Genomic DNA, 16,456 nt, shown 5'->3' on the forward strand with positions numbered 1-16,456 from the left:
GCTTTGTGGATGCTCGTGGTTCTTCCACATGTAGCTTCAATTACTTCTTCTTTTCAATTTCTTGAAGTTTGAGTTAAGTTCTTGAGTTAAGAAAGAAGAATCTTCTTCAGATTTCTTAGAGTTTTCCTTGATTTCTCCCCCAAATTAAATATGTAATCTTTGCATTACAATTATCTGAAATTATCAATATTATTTATATAAATCTCTGTATAGAACCCTGTCTCCTATACGACAGCAACTGGTAACATGAAAAAAATTCAGAATCGCATGATAGGGAAAGTTGTTAGCTAGAAAACACTTGCTCACCAATGGTTCTTTAAATTTCACCAATAGAATGCATTTCTTATTAAAGATTCATCTTTTCTATCTGAAAAGTCATATCTTTCAGTCAAAACTTTAACATCATTGTGGTTTCTTCTCTGACATTCCTACATTTAGTCACTAAATATTCAATAAGTTTTCTGAATGCTTGGCTGGGGCTTAGATATATAAAGATGAATACAAAACTCTGCCTTCAAGATAGAAAGCATGTGATAGAAAATAATATTACTTCAACAAGCTAAGTGTCATTTAGCTCGGCACACAGGGCATTTCAGGAGTTCAGAGGTCTGTGTGTGTGTTTGGGTCCCATTGTGAATAAGAAAAGGTCTGAAGAAGGAGATAGTGGATTAGGTTGTAAGTTACAAGTAGGAGTAAGTCATGAGATGCGTACGGGTTGTGAATGGGTTGCTGAAGTCGAGGCACACAAGCTGAGATGCAGATACGGGAGGAACACACAGTGTGAAGTAGGGCGTGATGAGAAGGCAGGTGGACAGAGCCTGGCCACTGGTCAGAGACTCTAGAGAACCAGGTTGAGGAGAGGACTTCATTGTGCAAAGCAGAGTGAGCTGCTGGAGGAGTTCAAGTAAGATATGATGGTGGGTTTGGAAGGACAAAGAGACCATCAGAGCCCATCACCCTTGCATACCTGATAGAGAACAAAGAACTGAAATAGGATAGTGCCAGCTTTGCTGTTGTTATGAGGCAAAGACTTTACTAACTTTGTTGCAAACTTTATTCCCAGGCTTCTTCAGCTTAGTTGGCTGTAAAGAATAAATTTAAAAATGAAAGGTGAAAGGAAGTGCAATGTCCAAGGGGCAGGAATGAAAAGAAGAGATAAATGAAGAAATGGTTAGAAAGGTGAGCTGGGAGAACCTGCAGTCGACTGGCTGTGGAGGAAAGAGAGAAGGAGTGAAGGGTGACTCCCGGGCTCTCGTTTGGTGAGGGAGTGGATGGTGGAGCCCTGGCATGGGGACACTGGAAGGGGCGCAGGTCAGCACCACCAGCCTTGGAGGAGACTGCTTCAGCCTCCGCAGAACCCTCTTCGCGTGACACCAAGTCATTAGTCATTGGCTTGGTTTGCTGGACAGATGACCAGTCAAGCTCATCCTGTTGAAATTGGTCTTTCCCTTCTTGATTTTTGTGCAAGGTGAGGATTTTGGCTGCAGGATGAGGAAGAGAATCAAGCCTTGCTCAGAAACGTGACACCATCAGTTGCAAAGTTGTCGGTTTAGAAAGCAAGTGATAGATACACAGCCCAGAGGAAATTTCCAGAAGTTGTTATTGCTGTGTGCGGAGACTAAGCCTCACTTCACGATCCGACTGGCCTGGCGGGCTTCTTTCCCTACTTCAGGGGAAGGGAACCTGTCTGCTTTTCTTTGAGGGTGGTCATTGACATGATGGAGTTCATAGCTGGCGTAACGATTTTGCTTAATGGGCTGTGTGCTTTTTAACACAGGCAGCTCTTCGTGTAAATACTAGTCAGGAAAGAGTTTTTTTTTTTAATGTTCAAGAGAAGCTGTTTTAGTTAAACAAAGGGCAGGGAGTTCCTTCCTGAATGGTTAAAGTCCTCCTGATTGTATTAGCAATGTGCTGAATACAAACTGCCCCTTGGCTACTTTCATGACATTTATCAGAATTCTTATTAAATAGCATTTTCCCAAAAATGATGTGAGGAAAATCAAACAATGGAGCGTACAGGTGATTAACCAGGAAAAACACAATGAATAGAAAAGTTTTTACGCTTCTTCACTTTGAGATAAAGGAAAAAAAATACACTTTTCTCTTTAAAGATATAATTTGTAGGTAAAAACTCAGTTTCATTGTCACTGTTACATATGTTAACTTTTCGTGCTCAATGCAATCTTTTAAAAAAGTAACATATTTTAAATAGATGCTTATGTTATAGAACATTCAGACAATACAGATAAGCAAAAAGAAGAAAATACTCATCTCTCACAATTACTCCATTCTGAGATAACCCATGCTAAAGCAGTTTTTCAGTTTTCTTTCCTTATATGAAGAGAACAGCATTCACCAGTTTGTTGCAGGGAGAACACGGTCTGTGACTGGTTGGAACACACGGATGGTTTGATCACTGGAGGCCATGAAGGATAAACTCAAATACAAACACCCAGTCTGCGGGGGGCCCCTAAGCAGAGATGTGCTGGAGGACGGAGGTGTGTGTCATTTTGTCCTTCAAGCTGCAATGAATGGAATCTGCACTTCCGGATTCACAGGATCAAAAGCTGAACTCTTCTATGTAAGAGAGGGGAGAGGATTCTGAGGCCTCTTTTGGGAAGGAGCAAGATGCCAAACTAGGAGGAGGAAAATAGGATCAAGAGAGGTGGCTATTGCAGGAGAGACAGGGAGATGAGAAAAGTTCTCAACGTTGTAGCGTCTGGGAAGGACTTCTGGCTTAGCGTGAGATACGTGGTGCATCCCATGTCTTCTGAGATTCTTCCCCAAAAGTCAGGAAAGTCTTCACCAGTGGTTTTGAGGGAGTAGGTTTTTTCTTCTTTAAACTTAGGATCCCTGCTACCTGGCTCTTTATTAAGTTACCAGTTCTTTTCTTTTCCATTATGGTTTATTACAGGATATTGAATATAGTTCCCTGTGCTATACAATAGGACCTTGTTATTTATCCATCTTATATATAATAGTTTGCATCTGCTAACCCCAAACTCTGAATCCATCCCCACTTTCCTTCCCTCTTGGTGACCATAAGTCTGTTCTTTATGTTTGTGAGTCTGTTTCATAAACAAGTTCATTTGTATCATATTTTAGATTCCACATGTAAGTGATATCATGTAATATTTGTCTTTCTCTGTCTGGCTTACTTTATTTGGTATGATAATCTCTAGGTCCATCCATGGCATTATTCCATTCTTTCTTGTGGCTGAGTAGTATTCTATTGTGTGTGTGTATAAATATACACACACACACACACACACATATATATATGTATATAAAATCATATCTTCTTTATCCATCATTTATTCATCTGTTGTTGGATATTTAGGCTGTTTCCATGTCTTGGTTATTATGAATAGTACTGCTATGAATTTAGGACTGCATGTGTCTTTTTGAATCATAGTTTTGTCTGAATCTATGCCCAGGAATGGGACTGAAGGAGTAGATCGCACCAAGTTGCCAGTTTGTTGAAGGAGGTCCAAGCTAACTAGCGTTAACATTCCCTGCTGCAGTGGCCACAGAGAGAATCAATCAATGCTAAACCACCTCTCCCCATTTTTCACTCCAGAATCAAGTTTTGTATTTTGTCTTAAGTAGGCTTTTTCTTTCTACCTAAAATGAAGAAGTAGCGTTGATCCCCACCCATTGTTTTTTGGTCTCTCTTTCTACGTGATTGATGTGGTCAGCTTCCGGAGAGCATGACCTCAACAGAATGCACATCGCTGCAAAGTGGATTTCAACTCTTGCAAAAGAGGTTGGGATTTCATGAAAGTTTGAAAGTGGTATTGGAAGAACTAGTCAAAACATCTGCCAAGTCACTGACACATGAGAATCTGGCTGCATTAGAGCAGTTGGTAATAGAAACCAACAAAGAAGACCTCAGATGCTGCTTCAGTGAGTGTGACTTTACTATCAAAGAATTAGGGAAGGCTCCTGGAGAAAGGGATGAAACACTCGAATTGGGCAAAAGCACCCAACTAGCTTTCTGGATTCACTGTGAAACTCAAGAATGCAGCAGAAAAGCACATCATAGATCTACTGAGGATTAACTCTGTTCTTTCTGAAAATTGGTGCGTGGATAGTTTTAACCTACATCACATAGGGCTTCCCTGGTGGCTCAGGTGGTAAAGAATCCACCTGCAATGCAGGAGATCTAGGTTTGATCCCTGGGTCAAGAAGATCCCCTGGAGAAGGGAATGGCAACCGACTCCAGTATTCTTGCCTGGAGGATTCCGTGGACAGAGGAGACTGGCCGGCTACTGTCCACAGGGTTTGCAGAGTTGGACACGACTGAGGGACTAGCACTTTTGCTTTCGTTGAGTGTCAGATAGACTTGTTTTTTCCTTTGTTAGTTTAGTTTTCCCAGATAAAGTTTGAGTCAAACCTCATTTTCAGACTCTTGACTATAAAAATTTTAGCTCATAATAGAAAATCTAAAACATGAATGACAATAGAGGTAATTATGTAATAAACTCCCTTGTATCCATTATCCAGCTTGGACAGTTAAGTCCCCTACATACAAACCTTCAAGTTGCAAACGTCCACATCCATCAATGTCAGGCGTGAGTGAAACTGCATCTCGCCCTCCGTCTCCTAACTGTTGATGACCCTTCAGCCCTGCCATCTCCCACCTCCTCTCCCTCCTCCAGTCCGTAACTCTTCTTGCCTGTTCGCTCGATGCCAGCCCCTGTGTGCCAGCTACTGAACTCTACTACTGTACTTCAAGGTACTGTACTGGCAGATTAGAAAACGTTTTCCTTGTTTGTTTTTTATGTATTTATTTGTGTGAAAAGTATTATAAACCTATCACAGGACAGTATTGTATAGCTGAACGTGTTAGTTGGGTACCTAGGTTAACTTTGTTGGATTTGTGAACAGATTAGACTTATGAACATGCTCTTGGAATGGAACTGGTTCACTTGTAGAGGACTTAACTATATACATATAATACACCCACTCTACCCTCTTCGTCCCCAACTCTGTGTCCTCTTGCCAGCAAAAAATTAATCAGTTGCTCTAGGAAAGAAACAGGAAATTTTACTTGAGTGAAATACATGTATATATTTATATGTTTATATATATATATTATATAATATATATATATGTACTTGTGTGCTCAGTCGTGTCTGACTGTTTGTGACCCCATGGACTGTAGCCCGCCAGGCTCCTCCATCCAAGGGATTCGCCAGGCAGGAATACTGGAATGGGTTGCCATTTCCTTCTCCAGGAGATCTTCTCGACCCAGGGATCAAACCCGCGTCTCCCGTGTCTCCTGTATTGGCAGACGGATTTTTTTACCACTGCACCACCAGGGAGTATAGAACATGTAAATCATATCTGTACAGATGTAAATTTCCACCAATTAAAAATTCTACTTATTAATCATACAAACCAAGAGATGCAGTATCACCAGCACCCCAGAGGCACACGGGGGCCCACTTCCAATCACTTTCCTCCCAAACAAATGACCATCCTGACCTTTAACACTGTATACTAGGGTTGCACAGCCAACCTTGTCCCCTCCCAGCCCACGCCACCCTCCTCTGCCCAACTCTGTATCCTCTTGCCAACAAAAAACTAATCAGTTGACCTACAAAAGAAATGGAAATTTTTACTTGAGCCAAATTGAGGATTCTAACCCAGGAAGACCCTCTCAGAAAGCTCTGAGAACTGTTCCACCCATTAGAGTTAAAACACAGTTGTAAGAGTTTTTGGAGACAGAGGGCTGCACATTGGATGACATATGATTGACAGTTTACACAGTCCAGATCTGTAAGTACAATGTGATGGATCATCACAGCCCCCTACAATATGGAGGAGGAATGTTTTCTTTAAGGAGTTGTCTTGCTGGTGCTGGGAGAACGTTGCTCTTTGTGGTTAAACAGGTATTCCTGCTGATGGGGGAGTCTGGCCTGATGCATAACGCAGATACAAAATGCACAGTGTTGGGGAGAGAGTGGGCCAAAGGGTAGAGAAAATTCTTTCATGTTAAAATTTTTCTTGTCTTGCCATAAAAATGAATTTTATTTCATGCTACCGTTTCATCTGATTATATTTCGGTATGGAAGTCTAAAACACAGAGACCTAAAGTATAACCATGATGCTGTAGTAACATTTTAAAGCTTAACCATAATAACTGAATGTCAGCAAATATCCTGAACGTGTACATTTCCTTGTTTGTCTCATATGCCTGTGTACTCAGTTATGTCTGACTCTTTGCAGCCCCATGGACTGTAACCTGCCAGGCTCCACTGTCCATAGAATTTTCAGGCAAGAATACTGGAGTGGGTTGCCATTACCTCCTCCAGGGGATCTTCCCAATCCAGGGATCAAACCCAAGTCTCTAGTGTCTCCTGCTTTGGCAGGAGAATTTGTTACCATTGCGCAACCAGGGAAGTCCTGGTTTGTCTCAAAGATTTAAGATTTTGGAGGTTGCTTGAATTATGACCTAAATAAGACCCATAGGGGATCTGAAATGTTTTTTAATCTGTAGGTTCCCCTTCTCCTTTTCCCAGTTCCCACCACTTTCCCCTCCTCTTTTCTCTCTTCCTCACTGAAATATTACTTTATTTGTTTGGTTGTTGAACTGGATATTTATTCTGCAGAACTGCCCATGGTCTGATCTTCATCACTGCATGCTGCGGTGGTGTTTATTACATCTTTCTGTCTCATTTTTATTCTGTAACTTGGTAGTTATTAGGTTTGACCTGATTCAATTTTGGTATTTTGGCAAGAACCCTTCATAGGTGGAGTGGAGTTCTTGTAGACACATAAGGCTTGTTGTCTCTTGGTTGTGATATTTGCAGCCATAGATCATCATTGTTTAGACCCACTGTCATTATGGGTTTTTAAAATGGTAATATTCTATTATTTATTTTTCATTTATTAGACATAACACTTCTAAAAAGAGAAAATTACCCTCATCAATAATTTGATTACCTTGAGGGTCAGTTTACATAGGAAATGAAGAATAAATGCTCACTTTTTACCTTTTTATTTATAGCTAAATAAAAATGAGTTGGTGCCCTAGTATCTTCGATTCCTGGGTTGGGAAGATCTCCTGCAGAAGGGAACGGCTACCCGTTCCAGTACTATTGCCTAGAGAATTCCATAGACAGAGGAGCCTGGTGGGCTGCAGTCCATGGGGTCTCAAAGCGTTGGATACAACTGAATGACTAACATTTGCACTTTCACTTTTCATGAACTCTTGTCATGCTTTGAAACATTAATAAAAAAAACTGTAAATCTACTTAAAATTAAAAAAAAATTTTTTTCTGATGTTGGGGGTCAAAAAGGGAGGGGGCGCCAACCCACAATACGTCTTGCCAACCTCCTAGAGACCCTGGCACTGGAATCCATCTTGGCTAAAAGATGGGCACACACATCAGGAAGGACTCTGGGTCAGATCTGATGTGGGCAACGAGCAAGATGATTGGCCAGAGGAACCTAGAGAACTGCCCCTATAGAAACCATACAAGCCATCCTAAAAGCACGACTCCCTCTAAGCCCACTCATCCGCATGTACTTTCTCCTAATAAACACTTAACCTGTTACACTACGCAGTCTCTTAGCTGAATTTTTAAAAGCTTTTTCTTTTAGATTGCAGTAGAGATGATTAACCATGTTTTAGGTGTATAGCAAAGTGATTCAGTTATACATATACATGCATCTATTCTTTTTCAAATTATTTAGGTTCTTACATAATATTGAGCAGAGTTCCCTGTGCTACACAGTAAGTTCTTATTTTAAATATAGCAGGGTGTACATGTCCATCCCAAATCCTGATCTATCTCTTCTCCCCCATCCTTCCCTCAGGTAATTGTAAGTTTGTCCTCTAAGTCTGTGAGTCTATTTCTGTTTGTAAATAAGCCAAGGGATCTTTGTTGAATTTTTTTTCTCCAAAGAAGACGAGGACCAGGGAGGGACTTACATCATACCCAGACGCCCTCATCATCTAGTGGCTAGGATTTGGCACTCTAAGTGCCACAGTCTGGGCTTGATTCCAGGACAGGGAACTGAGATCCGGATTTGAGCAGCTGTACCTCAAGCCCCACCCACCAATCAACTAGCTTGCAAGCCAGTGTAGCCGGAAGGCTTTGAATGGGTGTTTCCGATTCTCTGTCAGTCTCAAGATTTGAATCTCAAAGGTGGGCTTCACATGCCTTCCCTGGAAGGAGACCACCCCATGCCAGAGAAAGTGGTGGGGAAATGTTTGTAGAAGAGAGTCTTCATTGAGATTTCATTTTTAAAAAGACTGATTTGTGAGCATGGACAATGTGCTTTTATCTCATTACCCACTTATCTCTGGATATCTCGACCTGGGTTTGATCCCTGGTTGAGAAGATCCTCTGGAGAAGGGAATGGCAATCCACTCCAGTATTCTTGACTGGAGAATCCCATGGATAGAAGAGCCTTTGTGGGCTACAGTCCAGGGGGTCATAAAGAGTCGGACACGACTGAGTAACTGACACACACCCACTTATCTCAGAAACATTGTGATGATATGAACTCAGATCCCTTTTTTATAGAAGAAGAAAACGACGTTAGCAAAGCCAGAAACTCGTTGGGACCACTTGGCTTGTCAGAAGCCTACAGGGCCTCTCATCTGTCTGTGTGGCTTCTAGGCAAAGTGGGTTCATGTCCCCCTGTTCACAGCCCTCTGTTCTGGGCTTTCTGGGGCACAGAGCCCTGCTTGCTCCACAAGACACCTGTGGCACCCTTGGAGGACTGACACCCACGTTTCAGTCTCCCTTCCTCTTGACATTATACCCCTCCCACCTTCCTCTCCCCAAGAAAGGAGGCCTTCTTGGATCTGCTATGTAAAATGGCAGCCCCCACTTCCTTGCCCTGCCTGCTTTCCTGGTTTTGCATTAGTGCTTTCTTCTATATAAATAATTTGCATATTTATTGTGTTTGTTGCTTGCCTGTCTCCCCATTAGAATTTATGCTCCACGGGAGCAGGGATTTCGGTCTATTTTGTCCACTGCTATGTCTCTGTGTAGAACAGTCCCTCAGAGTGCACTCAGGTGACTCTCCGCAGAGCTGTGTACCCAGGGCTCCGGGTTGTCTGCTGCCTGTGTGGGTTGGACATGGGTCTGACCTGCAGGCAGGCTCCGCATCAGCATCTTATCACGGTGATGCCGTCGAGGCCCCAATGATCTGCATTTCCCCGTTCCTACCAGGAGGTGGCAGTGTGCTCACTCGGCCGGAGCCAGCTCTGTTGAAATTTCCCTGATGCAGTAGCCGCTTGGTACCTCTGGCCCAGGACTGCCCCCACTGCTAGGGAGAGAGAATTCTCTGTCACTCTAGGCCTGAAAGACCTGTCATAAAACCAGATGAAAAGCCCTTCTCTATTTATCCCGCTGAAGTCAGAACAAATCGTTAATAACACTGAAACGTAGATCATGGGGCCTGGTCCAGCATACATTGAAGTTACCTGCAAGAAATTCTTGAGGAGCACTTTCATTTATCTTGGGATGTTTTTTCATTGTGATTGTTTAAGTATCTCCCTTCCCCCACCTTCCCAAACACCTCTATGCCAGTTGTTTACTTGAGCTAAAGTGAACAACTATTTTTTTTTTTTTTAAAGTGAACAACTATTTCTTATGTGCCAGACAATTTGGGAAAAAATAGAAATTTTCTTTTGGGAAAATGTTCTTTGTTAGAAATTAAAAAATCAGAGCACAGTTCATGTAGCTTTCAACAAGAGTAAATATTCTGATGCTAGGCATGTTTAATAATCATGCAAAAAGTATTACAGATTAAAGAGCAAGACAATTTAATAAACATTTCTTGGGCACCTCCTGTGTGTCTGGCACTATGTTCAGTTCAGGGAAATAAAATATGAATCAAAAAAGGTCATTGCTTCCAAGGAACCTAATCCCTACTGAGAGTCAAAGATATTTGTACAATAAATTATGATACAAGCAGAATAAAATATATGATAAAAAATAGAACTGAAAGTGTTCATAGACTATTCACCAAGATTTTTTCTTTTTTCCCCGTGCAGTTGAGTCTGACTCTTTGTGACCCCATGGACTATACAGTCCATGGAATTCTTCAGGCCAGAATACTGGAGTGGGTATACTTTCCCTTCTCTAGGGAATCTTCCCAACCCAGGGATAGAACCCAGGTCTCCCAAACTGCAGGCGGATTCTTTACCAGCTGAGCCACATGGGAAGCCCAAGAATACTGGAGTGGGTAGCCTATCCCTTCTCTAGGGGATCTTCCAGACCAAGGAATTGAAAGTCACCTCTCAAAGATACTAGGGCACCAACTCATTTTTATTTTGCTATAAATAACAAGGTAAAAATTGAGCATTTATTCTGTAAAAACCAGGGTCTCCTGCATTACAGGTGGATTCTTTACCAACTGAGCTATGAGGGAATCTTGTTCACCATGATAGACTATACATATTCTGAGCATACAAACACTTCACTTCAGGTGAAAGAATAAACTTGGATCTGTTACAACTGATTGCTATAAGAAGAACTAGTTCCTCACTGATATCAAAAGATGTTATGTCATTAAAAACTTTTGTATGAATACAGTGATAAAATTAAAAACAGAAAAATTAGGATCTGAAAGAAAGTACTTAAGGACTCCAAGGCTAAAGTGTATATGTGTTTTGTGAGTCAATCAACTTCCAAAGAAGTCCATCAATAATAGATAGATGATGCTTTTGCTGATGTTTTGATGATGATATTTATGTAAATCTACAGTTATATATGTGGATTTAATAAAGTTTTAACAAATATTGATTAAAAATAAAGTTGATACCAGCAATGTTGCATGGGAATGTAGAAGCTGGAAGAAATAATTTTGGTCAGGGAAATCAGAGAAAACTTCCTGAAAAAGGTGGGTTTTACACCATCCCTTGAAAGATGAGCAGGACTTCGGTAGATTGAAAATGGGAAAGAAGTGTATTCCAAGCTAAGACACAGGCATAACCAGAAGCCCAGAAGTATGATCATTTTGTGATCTTGTATATTTGGAGTGTGGGGCTGAGGTTGAATGTGAATGGTGTGGATCTAGGAATGTCCAATTCCATTTTGCAGAAAAAGTGCCTAGTGGCAGGGGATCAATATTGCTTATTGAGGGAAAACAGGCAGGAAGGCAGAAAAGGAAGAAAGAACAAAGGAAAAAAAAGGTCAAGGTCTGGCATAGATGTTTACTGTGGGTTATGAGAACCAAGGAGTAAATCAGAACGTGCGACAGTAGTGGCCCTCTTCCTACCTCCCCAGTTCTTCCCATTTAAACAAAAATTCTTTCTTTATTTATTTTTGGCTGTGCTGGGTCTTTGTTGCTGCCCAGGCTTTTCTCTAGTTGCGGCAAGTGGGGTTACTCTCTAGTTGCTGTGTGTGGGTTTCTCCTCACTGCGGTGGTTTCTCTTATTTTGGAGCATGGGCTCTAGGGCTTGGGGGCTTCGGTAGTTGTGGCACATGAGATTAGTTGCCCTGCAGCATGTGAAATCTTCCTGGGAGAGGGCTCAAACCTGTGTCCCCTGCATTGGCAGGCAGAGTCTTAACCACTGGACCGCCAGGGAAGTCCTCCCTTCTTATTCCAGTTTTGTTGGAAGAATAAAATGGAAATAGCAAAATATTATCCCTTCTTCTTCTACCCCTTGACTGTCTGGAAAGAGTATTTATTAACTAAAGCTACAGTAAATGTTCTGTTGTTTGCATGTACAGTTTATCTCTCCATTCACCTACTAGAGGGCATCTTGATTTCTTTCAAGTTTTGAAAATTTTGAATAAAAGTAGTATAAACATTCAAGTGCAGGTTTTTGTGTGGACATAAAAGTTCAGCCCCTCTGGGTAAATACCAAGGAGTTTGATTGCTGGATTGTATTGTAAGAGTATGTTAAGCTTTGTAAGAAACTGCCAACTGACTTCTGAAGTGTCTATACTATTTTGCATTTTCACCAGCAATGAATGATAGTTCCTGTTGCTCTGCGTCCTCACCAACACGTCAGCGTTTTGAATTTTGGCCATTCTGATAAGTGTGTAGTGGTATTTCACTATTGTTTTAATTTGCAATTCCCTGATGACTTAGGGTGTTGAACAATTTTTCATATACTTATTTGCCATTTATCTGTCTTTGGTAAGCTATATGTTCAAGTCTTTTATCCTTTTTAAAATTGAGGTTTTTTTTTTTATTGTCGACTTTTAAGAATTCTGTATATGTTTTGGATAATAGTCCTTTATCAGAGATGTCTTTTACAAATACATTATCCCAGTCTATAGATTGTCTTCTTTTTCTCTTGACAGTGTTTTTCTCAGAGCAGTTTTTAATTTTAATGAGGTCCTGCTAACCAATTATTTATTTCATGGATTGGGCTTCTGGTGTTGTATCTAAAAAATCATCAGCTTACCCAAAATTATTTAGATTTTCTCCTACTTTTATAATTTTGCCTTTTAAATATAGATCTGTGCATAGAGAACAGACCTGTGGTTGCCAAGGGGGAGGGGGTGATGGATTGGGAGTTTGGGGTAAGCAGATGCAAACTATTATATAGAGAATGGATAGCAGCAAGTTTCTACTGTATAGCCTAGGGAATTATATTCAATACCCCATGATAAACCATACTGGAGAATAATATGAAAATGAATGTATATCTATGTATAATTGAGTCACTTTGCTATACAATAGAAATTAACACAAAGTTGTAAATCAACTGTACTTCAATAAAAAATAAGCAGAGGTATATGATCCATTTGAATTAATTTTTATGAAGAGTGTGAGGGTGTGACAGAGATCTAGATTCACATTTTTGCACTGGATGTCCAATTTTTCTAGCAATATTTGTTGAAAAGATTATGTTTGTCTGGTTGAACTGCTCAATACATTAATGTGGGTCTATTTTTGGGCTCTCAGTTCTGTTCCACTGATTTATTTATCTGTTCTTTCACCAAACTATTCAGCCTTGATTATTGTAGCTTTATACTATGTCTTGAATTCAAGTAGTTAACCATCCTTCAACTTTGCTCTCTTTCAGTATTTGGTTGGCCATTCTGAATCCTTTGCTTCTCCATACAAAGTTTAGAATCAAGTTGTCAATATCCATAAAATAACTCTCTTGAGATTTTGATTGGGATTGCATTCAATCTTTAGACCAAGTTGGGAAGAATAGACACTTTTTGTTCATGAACATGGAATATTTCTCCAGTTATTTAGTTATTCCTTGGCCTCTTTCATCAGAGTTTCATAGTTTTTTCAAATAGATTTTGTATGTATTGCTATATTTATACCTAAGTATTTCACTTCTAGATGCTAATATAAATGGTATTATGTTTTTAAATTCAAATTTGGTTTGCTCATTACTGGCACATAGAAACTGATTTTTATATATCAATCTTACATCTTTCGACTTTGCTGTACCTATTTGTTAGTCTCAGGAATTTGTTGTTGTTGTTGATTCCTTTGGAATCCATAGACGACCCTGTCGTCTGCAAAGACTGTTGTTTTCCTTTCCTCTCCAGTCCATACACCTTTTGTTTCTCTTTCTTGTCTTATTGCACTGGCCAGAATTCTAGTATGATGTTGAAAAGGAGTGATGAGGGGGGATACCATTTCCTTGTCTCTGGTGGAGCCATTTTTAAGGTTTCATTTTTATCCTGTTCGTTGCAAGTGTATAGAAATACACTTGATTTTTGTATACTGGTCTTGTATCCTCACCACTCCATATGCAGCCTTCACATTTATCATTTTAATGGTTGCACACAATTTCATCAAGTAACACTCTGTAATTTCCTTAATCTTCTCAACTGGTTAGATTTATATGCTGTGTGTAAGTTCCTCATGTTTATAAACACTCCTGCTGGAAATAATTTTGCACCTTCAACTATTTTCTTTGTAATTATTTCTTTAGACTAAAGGGTTAAAGGGAATGGATATTTTGTACGGTTCAATATTTTTATTGCCAAATTGGCCTTCAATGGAGTGTTAAAGCCTGAAGCTGATGCATGCATGTCCCTATTACCTACAGCTCATCTAGCATCTCATGACAGCTTATCCAGTCTACCATAGTACAGTTGTTTTGTGAGGTCATCGAAATATGAATAAGTTAGAAGGAACAGATGGCCATTTGGCATGATGGTGTGCTGTTTTGTGTTCGGTCACTTTGACTTCCTTTAACCGTTGCCATTAACTCTCTTGTAGACATGCACAAGGCTACTGACTTGGTGAGAAAGGTGGGTATAAGTCTTTGCGAATCACCATCACTCCCATCAGAGCTAGAAACACGTCTTGGAGCACCTGCCCCATTGATGGTAAATTGGTATCATCCTCTGCGTTGCACAAAGCAAATGTCTGTCATCAAAATCATCCACATGGATGATGCTTATCCCTCACTCACTATGTACAGGGAACTGTGTTATGCTCCTAAGATCTCCCTTAGTCTCCACAACCCTATGAGGTAGGGAATGTTGATATTCTCATTTCATAGATGAGTTAACTAAGTATTTGAGAGAGTAAATAACCATTTAGGCTCTCTCCAGTAATAAGTGTTGAACCAAGGGTTGAAGGTAGGTTTGTGTGGTCAGCGTCCATGCACTAAAGCATCATGATGTATCTGAGAAACTGAAAGACTGTGCTTTGCAGAGATAATAGCAATAGTTTTATAAAGATACTAACATGGTAAATCATTTGCTCCACCTTAAAAATAGCTATGAGACATCACAACACTGCAATGAAAGGTTTAACCACCACATAAACAGCTTTAGACCAGCAGACAAAATAATTTGATTGTCCAATTAACTTTCAGGGAAACTGGCCACGTCTGCCTGTGGTCACTCTGGCCAGGCGAGCTGGCCTTTCTGTTCACAAGTCCTGCACCTGTTTGGTATAATTCTACTTTTAAACCCTTCCTTTCCTTGTGCCAGCTCCCTCACAGATATGGAAATAACAGCTATCTAGTAGGCTCCAAAACCTCCTTCTTTTCATATAAGGTGTGGAAATGATAAGACCATGCAGAAAAGTTCATGCAACTAGTGCTGAAATTTAGTAATGTTTCTAAAAATAGAGTTCTGAAAGATTTAATATTATAAGTCACTGTGATCCCCAGAGAAAAATCCATGGTGGTAGACGTATCTTCCAGTAAGTGTGAAGGTGTTTTTTCCTTACCCCCTCAAGAACATTTTCCTTTGTAATGTGGGGTCGTCTGGCATTTTTCAAAGGACACAGATAGTGCTAGTGAATTCAGTTGACAGTGGAGTTGTGGGGTGGGGGGGACCCTGGGGCAGTGTCAGCAGGAACTTAGGGGCAGGTCTTGACTCTGTTGGGTGACCTTGGACAGATTTTGAGCCTCTGGGTTTAGTTTGCTTGTATGTGAAATAGGAGGTCACAATACCTTGTGTCACAGAACTGCTGTGAAAAACAGCTCCAAGTGAGGTACTATTTGGAAAATAACTTTGGAAATAACAGAATTACCCAAATGCCAAGTAGCGGTTGCACCAACCGCTTTCAGCTTGTTTGAGTTGAGAGATATTCCATCAGCTGAAGTGCCAGGGGCAAAGATCCTGTGTTTAATTAGATTTTCTGATATTCTCCAAGATTCAGTTAAAAGTTCTTACTGACACAAACCTTCTTAGGGATTTTCCCAAGCTTCACGTGACCTCTTGCTTGTTTTATCCCTTTCCACCATGCTGAATGAACTTCCTCTTCAGTTAACGTTGTGTCTACCAGGTTTCTCTTTAATAATTTCAAATTTCTCCTTTCTGATTAAAAAGCAATTAGTAGGGAGATACTTTGAGACTGCATAAGTATCCTATCAAGACTTCACCATTTGTTTTAATGGATTCTGATTCCCTTGTTCGTTCTACATCCCTTGGTGACTCTACTGTAAGAAAGGGCTTTCTCTTTCCCCCATTTATTATTATTATTTTTTATTGTGTGTGAGTGCTCAGTTGTGTCCAACTCTTTGCGGCCCCATGGACTGCAGCCTGCCAGGCTCCTCTGCCTGTCAGGCTCCTCTGTCCTTGGAACTTTCCAGGCAAGAATATTGGAGTGTGTTGCTGTTTCCTGCTCTAGGGAGTCTTCCCAACCCAGAGATGGAACCCACGTCTCTGGCATCTCCTGCATTGTCAGGTGGATTCTTTACCAGTAGTGCTACTTGGGAAGCCCTATTTTGTTTATGAACTCATGGATTCTCATTCCGTGCAATGGGGCATAATCTATTCTTATCATTACTTTGATGGTCAGTTGTCCCCACTTTGACCAGAGGGAGGGGTTTAAGGGTGGCCAGGATTGTTTTAATCAGGTATGGTGGGATGTACAGATATGACAATGACCATCATGAAAGGAGACCTCTGTCTTCCTCATGGATCCCTAGACACGGGAGGATGCTCACGAGGCCATGTGGGGAAGCACCGTACAGGGCCAGTCAGGAGGCAGAGGAAGTGGGGGGAGAATGGGGGAGCCTCTATTATCTCCACAGGAAGGAATG

The 16,456-nt window shown here is 40.7% G+C and overlaps 1 long non-coding RNA gene across 1 annotated transcript in view; it reads left to right on the forward strand.

The window, feature by feature from the left end:
• LOC122448515 overlaps positions 1-16,456 on the forward strand; it is a 63,671-nt gene that overhangs the window by 28,631 nt on the left and 18,584 nt on the right. The window contains exon 3 of the long non-coding RNA XR_006271643.1: positions 4,507-4,738. This is a non-coding gene — a long non-coding RNA (uncharacterized LOC122448515). The remainder of the gene's footprint in view (positions 1-4,506; positions 4,739-16,456) is intronic.

The sequence above is a fragment of the Cervus canadensis genome, chromosome 10 (assembly GCF_019320065.1).
Source record: "Cervus canadensis isolate Bull #8, Minnesota chromosome 10, ASM1932006v1, whole genome shotgun sequence".
Classification (NCBI taxonomy): domain Eukaryota; kingdom Metazoa; phylum Chordata; class Mammalia; order Artiodactyla; family Cervidae; genus Cervus; species Cervus canadensis.